We start from the raw sequence: 11,128 nt of genomic DNA on the forward strand, positions 1-11,128 counted from the left end.
GAGAAATCTCGTTGACCAGTGCTTTATCCAAGCCGCCACTCACAAAACGCTGACCCGGAGCACCTGGAGTAGTTCTGCCTCAAAGCAACGCCGGCAAGGAGCAATTAACAGTGCGCGGACCGAGAAAAAGCCGATTTGGAGGAATGTACGCTGCGTGCGGCCACCGAGAAAACAAGTCGATGCAAACGTGTTCTGTTAGGGAAGAGCCGCGGACTCCTCACAACCAGGGCAAGTGCAGACCTCAACAGCGGCTCCGTGCCAGCCCAGGGACTGCGACTGTGAGACCGGCGGGGCGTGGAGCAATCCAGCGGTGCTAGGACCCAGTTACCTCTGGGGAGAATTGAGGGGCCCTACTGCTGAGAGCCCAGCCACGCCCCGCACTCGCGTCGCACTGGAGGACGAGAAACCCAAGGGCGATTTCGGCGCAACTACCGCTGTGCCAAGGGAAGCTTAACCGAGGCAGCTCGAGTACCTGTGTTGCCAATAAAAAAAACGCCAAACCTGTGTGGCCCTTTCAGGCAAGATTTGGCGCTCTCTTGGGAAACACTTCCTGATGGATGAAGAACCCGCCTTCCCGTTCCACCAATCAGAGACCCAGAAAACGGAGACCCTGGCTCTTAGGAGCTAGCGCCTGTACTAGGGAAGAACTACAACGTTAGAGATGTTTTAGCTCTAACCCTGTGCTGTTTCCTATGCTTAGTCATGTTGGTTCTGCACCTTTCCTAAAAGAATGTCTCCTGTAACCTGAAATATACATTCTCAAGGCTCTGACCTTTAATGGTAAAACACTTTTCCATTCATATAGAGATGAAAGGTTTCAGAGCAGAGAATAACATTTGTCTTGTTGGAGGTTTACAGGAACACCATGACCTGACCTACCTGGACAGCTCCAAGAACAAAGGATTCCAATACCAAGAAGTTTGCAATCAACTATACACTCTTGCCTTTTCGGTATAAAAGGAACCTGAATTCTGACTTGGGTAAAATGGTTCTCTAGAATATTAGTCCCTCATCTTCTCAGTCTGCTGGCTTTCCAAATAAAGCTGTTATTCCTTGCCCCAACACCTCATCTCCCGACTTATTGGCCTGTCCCAGTGTGGAGCAGAACGAATCCGGACTCGGTACCAACCCCACAGGGAGTGACTGCCGCTGCTGCTAGCCAGCCAGAAACATCCCACTCAGCAGAACCAACGCTACTGCCATAGACAAACAACTGGCTGGGCGAAAATATGAATATACTTTTGTTCCCTGGGTTGGCTGTCCAGTAAGGAAGCTGCCAAGTGCTAAGTGACCAGAACTGCAACGAGAAACTCAAAGGGAACAAGAACTAAACATGGACAACGAACTCTGATATTGTGTCGCAATGCATTTTTATTTCCTGAGGAGGCAGATTTTGTAACCTAGAATCCTTTCCTGGGTCAAGTGCCCAAAAGACTCCCGCTGCCATCTCAGGGCTCCTTAGCGCCAAAAATGAACCTGCAGCAGCCACAGGTCAAGGCATGCAGGGAGCGACCAATCCACTCTAAACAGCCGGAGACCAGCGGATTCTGGCTCCACCAAGCGGCGACGGGAGGAAGGTGAAGCTCCGAAGGTGGCCTGCTGTCCTGCTCTCTGTCACCAGGTCCCGTTGGGGGCTGGTCGGGTTCCTCTGCCGGGTCCCTCTCTCCTCTGGCTGTGAACTGGTCTGCACTTGCTTCCAAAGTGCTCCAGGCTCTGGGACAGGGTCTGTTTGGCAAGAAGACAAAGGGCAGGCGCCGACAAGTACTGGAAAGCAGTTCGTAATTGAAATCGCCGCGATGGCCTGAGGACTCTCCCAGTACCGGGTAGAAAGGAAGCGGCCACGGCCCAGAATCTGCCGGGCTCCCGCCAGGAGGCTGCAGCTCTGGCTCCAACTCTGCGCAATCCCAAGCCTCCTTCTTGGGCTGGAGAAAATGCTGCTCCATCGCAATTGACCTCTCGGACCAGCAGCAGGACACGAGCCTTTGCTCTGATGGAGGAGGCAAAGCCTTCAGGAGGGCCATGAGCCTTGGTATTTATGCACCGTGGGCGGAGGCAAGTCAGACATCAAAAAAATCGTGGTAGGAAATATGAGAAAAATCAATAGACTGAATGGAATACGAATAAATCGTACTGAGCACGACGAGCTGAAATAAATCGTTCTGATGGGAAAAAAAAATCGTAACCAGAGCTACATTAAGTCGAAAGGAAACAGAAGAATCGAAAGCAGGTCGGACTGAATAAAACACGACATGAACTGACTATACGTCAATTAAAAGGAATGCAAAAACCGCAACAAACCCTACAGAGCACAGCGAACCGAAATAAACAGTTCTGATGAAAAAATCGTAACCAGAGCTACACAAGCCGAAAACAAATGGAAAAGCCAAAAGCAAATCAGACGGAATAAAATACGACATAAACTCACTATACTTAAATAAAAAAAGAAACAGAGAAACCGAAAGCAAACCCGACCAAACAGAACAGTGACAAGCCCTACAAGGGCACGGCCAACGGACGGTAATAGATCGTCCCGATGAAAAACCGTAGCCAGAGGAAAACAGCCGAAAGGAAACGGAGATGCCGAAAGGAAACCGGACACAATGGAGTTCAGACAAATCCTAGACAGCACAGCGAACCAGAATAAGTCATTCTGATGAAAAAACATAGCCATGAAAACAACCGAAAGGGAACAACGATAAGCAAACCCGACAGAGAAGGAGCCCTGCAAAACGCAGGGAGCTGTCGGCGCCCCTGCAGAGACCAGAAGCCACCGCTCTGGGCAAAAGGAGCGGTGCCGCCTCTGGCCGCTGGGGCTCCGCGCTGCTGGCCGCCTCGCGGACGAGAAACCGCAGACACGATTGGCACTGGCAGCAGCCGACAGTGGTGCTGTGGCCCAAGACAAATTACCCGTTAGAGAGCGATCCGCTGTGCAGACAAAGAGAAACTGCCGGCTTTCAGAAAGGAGCAGCCTGAGACCCCGAAAACGCCCTGCGTGGAGGAATGACCGGTGCCGCCTTAGAGCAAAACACCGTCTCAGTGTGAGGATAATTTATTTTCGATTTCTCTTCATTCTTTTATTTTTAATTTAAAAGTATCGTTACATTTACTACCTTCCATTTTATTTATTTAAAATGTTTACTTGTCTTGCTATTTAATGTACTTGATATTCAACTTATTTTATGTTATTTTATGGGTTGAAATTTTTAACTTTATTAAAATAATGAAAATCCCTTTAATCAAACCCTTCAGTCTGGGCACCCCTGTGGTAGTTATCGTTTCTACGGCTAAAAAAAAGTCCCTGTTTTCACTTTAAATCCACCGTATAACGTCATGACTTTGAGTTTCCTCCTAGACCTGGGGTAAATGTGTTGTGACAGAAAAAGTCCCATCTCTTGACACTAAGGGAATAGCCAAGGGGTACAGTGGCTCGGGGCTAATCTCACCGTCCCACCACCATCAGAGGGCATCAGGTGGACACTAGCTGTCCTCGGCCCAAAATGCGATGGCACATGGGCGGGGTAGGGTTCTGCCAAGGGCATACTTTGGCCTTGGCGCTTCCACTGGCGTGGCAAACCAGGAGCTGCTGGGACTCGCTGTTCGGAAACCACAATTTGCTACGATTTAAAAATTGCAGGCCCGAAGAAATCCAGATTTGCTACCCTAAAGAATCGCTTTGTTATCGGGAAAAGGGAAATAAGAATTACCTCGGTTCTTAGTCACCTGAAAAAAAAAAAAGAGTTTTTAATGAGAGACAGAAAGCGTGATACAGGCAAGATTTTTTATTAGTGAAGTAAAAAGGTAGTAAAAGATAGTACACTCCTGAGAATTGGGAGCGGGCCAATCCAAGAGAGCAAAAATGGCAGGGCTCCTTTGTTTTTCCTATTTTTGTATCTTGGCTTGGGGGCATTTTTTTGGTGATTGATTAAGGGCTCAGGTTGTTTGAGTGATCGAGCTGATTGACAGCTCAGGTTCCTTGTGCTCTGGTTGATTGACAACTCAGATTCCTATGCTCTGGCACGCCCATCCCCTTTGGGGCAGGTTCATTGGTTCAAGTTGTGTCTGGTCCTCTTATGCACAGCTGCAGCATGTTGATTTTAACTGGCTTCTTTTGCTGGCCCTCATTTAAAGAAAGTAAAAATTTCTGGAGTCCCTTTTCCTGAATGCAGACACACTGTTATCTTCTGGGTTGTTCCTTTCCCCTTCTCTCCCTGCCCAGTGCTCATTTCTATCTAAACTGTCTAACGAGAACACATTTCCTTTTACATAAATTGAATATACAGGCATGCAAAACAATACTATATGGTACCACACTGAAAATTACCAAAATACTCATTAAAAGTACAATAGTTATTAACAGGAAAAATTATATGGAAGAAAGGAAGCAGAGAAATGAGAATCACTAATGATAGAATATTCATAGTCATATAAAATAGGGTAGGGGTCCTACCAACAAACAAGATAAAAAAAAAACATGGCATTCACTCAATTCAATTTGTTGTCTAGGTATGAAAATCAGGTCAAACTTGAGATCTCCCTTTGATTCCACTAAGCTACTGTAGACAAAAATAGAAATATTACAACTCTAAGTAAGCACTCTCCTTTTCCTACCCTTACCTAATCACTCCTTTACTTGTTTCCCTTCCTGATATGCCTGCATGAAAATCTGGAATCTCAATCCAGCTCCTGCTGAAACTAGCTTTGTATTCTGGCGAGGATCTGCCATCATGGAATCTCATCTCTAAAATCAGGCAATCCTCTCTGAGCTGTTAAATTATTAGACGTTCAAGTGAAGTGTAATTTGGCAGCCTTGCCTGCTGAGTAGAGAGTTTTTTCTGCAGGAATAGAACTGACCAGGACTGAACTTCTTTCCCCAGGGAACTTCCTCTCCTCCCATCCCCCTCCTCTAACTCCATCAATGAAACCACTCTTAATTTCCATATTGTCTCCCAGAAAGATGCAGTTTTCTCCTCTATCCCATGAGGCTCCAAGACAATTTGAAAGGTAAATGAGTGTCTATCCCCACCTATCTGGAACTTAGGTTTCCTGATGTCCTATACAAGACAGACACACTCAGTAAATGACTGAATCACTTGCCCCTTTGCTTAGACAGGCAACTAGTCCCAGCCCAGTAAGAAGACTGAAGAGATGGAATCCCATGCATCCACCCTGGAAGAGCTGTCTTGGAGGTGGGCACATCCAGAGCCCCACATGCCACGAGGCCTGAACCCAGAACCAGGCCTGGGCCTGGGTTCTGGAACTTCCCTGCGCTGAGCTGCCCCTCCTGCCAATGACCCCAGTCTTACGGGGACGGGCACTATGGTACATGTGGGAGGCCGCTTCGTGCTTGCACCGAGCATGCAGATGGTTCCCAAGTTGAGAGCAGCCAAAAACGCTGTCAAGACACACAAGCCCAGGAGCCAATGGCTCATCCGGGATGGAGCAACAGTCCCACCAAGAAGAGGCCAAAGCTACAGACCGCGTAGCTCAACAGGGCCTGAACCAGTGAGGAGATGCCAGCAGCAGCGGAGGTGGACAGACAAGCGGCCAGATTGCCTCCCAGGATCCCAAGACAGCCCCACCCACTCCCATCCCCACCCCCTGAGACTGCTGAAAAATGAGGCTTGAAACCCAGGAACTCCGCAAAGTAAGGAAGGATGGCAGCCTTATGCCCTGCCTCACGGCGACCCTTCAACCCATGCCCTGGACTGGAGTCACGGAGTCACCCCAGTGGAGGCCCTCATTCTGCCTGTCTGGACTTCTCCCCTGGCCCCAGCCTTGCTCGGGGATGAGCCTCAGGGTCTTTGTAGTGCAGAACATCCTTATTGTCCTTTCATTCCTGAATTATTGACAGGTTTTTCAATAAGAAATGTCTTTTCAGGGAATCAATACTATCTTAAGGAAGTTTCTTGTACATGTACTCAGAATATTCGTGCTTTTTATGTTAATTCCAATTGTGCACAATGATTAAAGCCTGTTTCCTTATTCTCTGCCTGTGCAATTGATTTGCGTGGATGGAGCCAGGATTAAAAGGGATGGGAGGTGGGCTTGTGTCTGACAGGGGAGCAGGGACCCAGTTCAGGGTTCATTAAGGTCAATGAAATGCGAAGTGTCATTTTTTAAAATGACATAACTTTGACTACCATAGTGGCCTACATTAAAATTTTTCATTTGTTCTACTGTTGGTAAAGTAGTAACTTCCCAACAGGACTTTTGTGTATGAATTTGAAAGGATCTTTGGAAAGACAATGTGGCAATATGCATTAAAAATTTCAATATGAATGCTCTTAACCCAGAATTCCACTTCTATAAGCAAGAAATTATAAAGAACAGACATTTTTCCAATGTATGATTTTTAAAAAAAATGATGGTCATATTTGCACAATCCCAAACTATGCCCTGGGGACTGGAACACAGGGAAGCCAGTGACTGTAGCAACAGGGCTTGAATTCAAGGGGGTGTTTCTAATGAAGTTGGAGGAGAAAGCACTGAGGTAGCCACCCAGGTAGTCTTAGAGAGGGCAGAACTCCAGATCCTTGCCCTGTGGGCACCCATCACCACCTACACTAGGGTTGGTGACTTTTCCATGCAGACACCTGATCTGCAGTATTCCTCTTCCCTGGGGCTAAATTTGGACCAGAGAGGAGCACAAGTGTCAACTCCAGGCAGTTTTTTGGGGGACTCCCAAACTACTTACTGCGCAGAGACAGTCTCTGAGTCCTCAGTATTTCTCTCCCACCCAGTGAGTGGTTCCCATCTGCACAGAAATAGAGCATTCCCCTGAGCCTCAGATCAGTCCCTGGAGGTTGTCCAGACTCGGGCTTCTACCCAGTACAGGAAGGGGAGTAATCTGGCTCCCACTTCTTGCTTCCAGACCCCAACCTTGCAGCAAGACGGGTGAAGTTCCAAACTTTCACTCTCCTACACAGTGTAATAGCATGTCTGGGCCAAGAGGGAGGTGGAGGAGAGAGGGAAGGCAAATGCTGGACCTATAAGTCATCAAAAACAAGGTGCTGAAATCTAGATGTTGGTGTTAACCTTCAGTGTAAATTGCTTCAGGATGCCAGGCCCAGGAGAAGAAGCAGATTAATACCCTCTTCATCTAGTTGGGAGGATTCTAAGTCGTGGCCTGTGCTGAGCCTGATACAGTGATTCACATTGGGAAAGGCGTCTTACTCCAGAAAGAGCTGGCTTTCAACCCCAGGAAGGGGTGAACGCCCTAACTCAAGTCCCTTTTGGATGGAGAAGTCTGGCACCTTGGAAAAGACAGCCAGTTGGAGGAGGAATTGCACTGAGCATGTCCACTGCTGGATCCTGGCGCGCTCAGCCCATCCTTTTGGGTCAGGGAAGGGGGCGCTGGTTTCCAGGCCACTAGTCCAGGATCATTATCCCCTTGACTTCCACGCTGGCTATCTGGAAGCAGGTCAGCTCAGCCAGTTCCTGACCGGTGCTGCTGACAAAAGTGTGCGGAGATTCAGAGGGATTAGGGAGACTAGCTGGGCTTTAGCCCCTGAGGAGAGGGTGAACTTCTGGGTGAGTTCAGGGAGGAGTGGGGGAAATGCGGTGGAGGCGGCAGCAGAGCCGCGGGCAGATGCCTGGAGTGTCCCGAGAAGGACTCTAGGCCAAGAAGGGCCAGGGCCACGGAGCGGGGGCTGCGGGCGGCCTATCTGCTGTTCTGGGAGGCCCAGCGGGTGTCGCGGAGTCAGACGGAAGCCCACGCTCCACCCCAGCCCCCTCCCCACGTCACCCAGGATGCCTGTTTCCATCGGAAACCCCAGGGTCCAGCCCGTGCCGAGCAAAACCCGGCGACCGAGGATGCGGCGCGGGAACTGGTACTGGCCACCGCCGCCCGTGCGCCTAGTCTTCCCCAAAAGACAAACCAGGGCCTCTGGGGAAAGAAAAATGGATTGTTAACATCGTTTGTCGTCACCTTTATTAAGTATTAAGTACCGAGAAGGAATTTCACTAAGAATTCTAAAGACAAAGGACTTCCATCTCTGGAGCAAACGCAGAGATGTGGCTGGAACATCACTTGTCCGGGGCGGTGAGGGGCTCAGTTCAAATCTCGGGGCTCATTCGCAGCTCCGGGTCCTCCGGGCCACTGCGCGTCGGATCCGCCGCCCCCAGCCTCGAAATCTGCTTGGGATCCGCTGCCTCCCGGGGGCAGGAGCAGGGCGACGCTTGGAAGGGTCCCCGCCGGCAGCGTTCTCGGGCTTCACTAGGCGGCCCAGGAAGCGGCGCCACCTGCCAACCGAGGCTGCGGGAGCGGCGACCGCCTTTTCTTGGGGCGCCTGTGGCTCCGGACCGTAGCGGGTCGCGGGCGTCGGGCCCCTGGCGGGCCTCCCGGCGCTCCGCCTGCCGATGCTCGGCGCTCGGGCTCCATGTTTCGGGCAATAAGTGCACAGAAACCCGCAGGGACTGGAAAGGCGTTCCCAATCCAAGTCTTCCTGGTAGCAAGAGAGGTGGCCCAGCTTAGGATAGAAAGGCAGTTGCCAGTCCGCAAGGTCCGCTAAGCTCAAGACTTGCAGCATCTCCGATTTCTGGGACTCCGCTGCAGAATCCCAGGCCTCGCGCACGCAGGGAGGAAAGTTCTGCGCCATCGCTTCGGCCGCAGAGAGGAGGATAGTTCTCAAGGACCCTTTCCTGGTGAATTTATACTCTCCTGGGAGCTTAGGTTTACAACAAAACGCTATCAAGGGGGGCGGTGCCTTTTTCTCAGCTTGCAAATTACTTCAGAAGCTGAGACTTGATGAGATCCAGGCCAAAATCCAATCATCTTGCTAGATCTCCGAAGTTGATGTGGTTTTGTTGACTGGATAGCATTAAAGTTGTCGTCGTCGTTTGTTCCTGCGTTTGTCTGTCTCTTTTTTGAAGAACTCCAGGTAGAGCGGCTGGAGCATAGCGTTTGCTATTTTGAAGTTTACTCTTTGATGGAAAGTATCCTTTGTGCCTGACCTTTTGGGGGAACTGTATGTCCATTGATACTCAGGGCCCTTCTGCTTGGAATGCACCATCAGATTTTAGGCAGATCATCAGAAGGAAAAGTTGGCCGTCTTCGCATAAAATCACACCGCTGGTCAATGACACAAGTCACTTCTGGAGGCCAGAAGCCTGAAATTCAGGTGTCAGCAGTGTTGTACCCGCTCTGAATGCCCTGCGGGAGAAATCGTTCTTTGTCTCTCACAGTTTCTGGTAGATGTCAGGATTCCTTGACCCGTGGTTACACGACTCCAATTTCTGCCACCATGGTCCTTTGCCTCCTCCTCTATCTGTGTCAAAACCTCCACCTCACTCCTATAAGGGCACACTAGTCATTGGATTTGAGACCCACCCAGATAGTCCAGGACAATCTCCTCATCTCAAGATCCTTAATTTAGTTACATTTGCAAAGACTTTTTCCAAATGAGGTCACATTCACAGGCTCTGAGGATTAGGACATGGACATGTCTTTGGGGAGGCCACCATTCAACCCACTGCCAACACAATGGCATTTCTTTGTGTAGACAATTCCTTTCGTGTATTTTCTTTAAAAGGAGAAGAAAATATCAATCCCAGGCAAGAAAATTTTTGACAAGAGTTATGACAAATACATCTGTCTGTTCCCATAATCTTCAGAATCCAGGCAGGTGACAGAAACCACACTAGTCATTTGAACAGACAGAATTTAAAATACAGAATTAGAAACTAGGTAGAAAGTTATCAGATACATAACTTAAAGGGTAGGAAGAGAAATCTAAGATATCACAGAGAGCAACTACAGGAGCAGTTGGGGAAACAGGGAAGAGGCTGGATTATTAAACTTTGAAGTGTAAAGGGAAGGCATTGCTGAGCTGAAACCCAGATTGGAGAGGCAGGGGCAGTACTGAACTGGCACTACTTTCTCTGAGCTTGGAGGGGCTGTGGGGCTGGGACCAGATCTTTGATGAGAGAATGGGCTGATGCTGGTGTTTCTGGGAGGACGACATGAAGCTGGTTCTATACGTGTTAGGAAAAACAGCAAACTGGATTCAGTTGCTGCTATGAAAAGGTGAACTACCCTTCTAGAGGTAAAGATGCTGCTTCAGTGGGAAGCAACAGGAAATCCTCAGGAAGTAGCCAGGAGGAAGTAAGTGTTTGCTCTGCCCTCCAGCCTGGCCATCTCCCTCCAGCTTCTGCTAACGGAGAACCTACTTTGGAGCTAGTTGGCAAAGTGGAAATGTGGCTTGCAGAGTCCTAGCTCCTGTATCACAATACAAGAGCACAGAAAAGTGGGTTTGGGGTCCAGAGAAAAATACTTTAATAATGAACATATTTCCATACAACAGTTTCCAGAAGGCTACTCCATAGTTTCCTCCAAATTGACCCTGGCAGGAAAAAGTAGATGAGGAATTGTGCAAAAAGTAGAGAGACATCTTCATTTTCCAACATGCAAATTTTTTAAAACACCATTTTAATAAAAATCTAGAAAGCTCAAACTAATCTATATGGACAGGAAGCAGGTCAGTGGTAGCCTAGGGGAAGGTGGGACGAGGAGGACATGGTGGAGGGAGCACAAAAGGGCATGAGAAAACTGGACTGTGGTGACAATGTCACAAATTGCACACTATTTTTTTGTTTTGACCATCTATATTTTTTATTTGTTTTTTCTAGACCAAGCGGTTACATTCATAGCATAGAAACTGATTTCCATCTTAATTGTTTTTTTACAATTTCATGGCATATTAGGGTATTAATTATTTTTTATTGAAGTATAGTCAGTTTACAATGTTGTGTCAATTTCTGGTGTACAGCATAATGGTTCAGTTATACATATACACATATATATTCATTTTCATATTCTTTTTCATTATAGGTTACTATAAAATACTGAATATAGTTACAGTAGGACATTGCTCTTTATCTTTTTTAAATATAGTAGTTAGTATCTGCAAATCTCAAACTGCCAATTTATCCCTTCCCACTCCCTCTCCCTCCTGGTAACCATAAGTTTGTTTTCTATGTCTGTAAGTCTGTTTCTGTTTTCTAAATAAGTTCATTTGTCTCATTTCTTAAGATTCCACATATAAGTGATATCATATGGTGTCTTTCTTTCTCTTTCTGGCTTATTTCAATTAGAATGATGATCTTCAGGTCCATCTATGTTGCTGCAAAT

General features: G+C 48.0%; 1 long non-coding RNA gene across 2 annotated transcripts; it reads left to right on the top strand.

Moving 5' to 3' along the window:
- The first annotated feature begins 1,427 nt into the window (after nt 1-1,427).
- Nucleotides 1,428-5,982, top strand: LOC116150493 (uncharacterized). 2 transcript variants are annotated; one of them, XR_004134220.2, is made up of 2 exons: nt 1,428-3,038; nt 5,107-5,982. It is a non-coding gene; the product is annotated as an uncharacterized LOC116150493 (long non-coding RNA). The 2 variants fall into 2 exon arrangements; XR_004134216.2 differs by having other exon boundaries at nt 5,111-5,982.
- Nucleotides 5,983-11,128: the final 5,146 nt, after the last annotated feature.

Source organism: Camelus dromedarius, chromosome 3, assembly GCF_036321535.1.
Source record: "Camelus dromedarius isolate mCamDro1 chromosome 3, mCamDro1.pat, whole genome shotgun sequence".
Lineage (NCBI taxonomy): Eukaryota > Metazoa > Chordata > Mammalia > Artiodactyla > Camelidae > Camelus > Camelus dromedarius.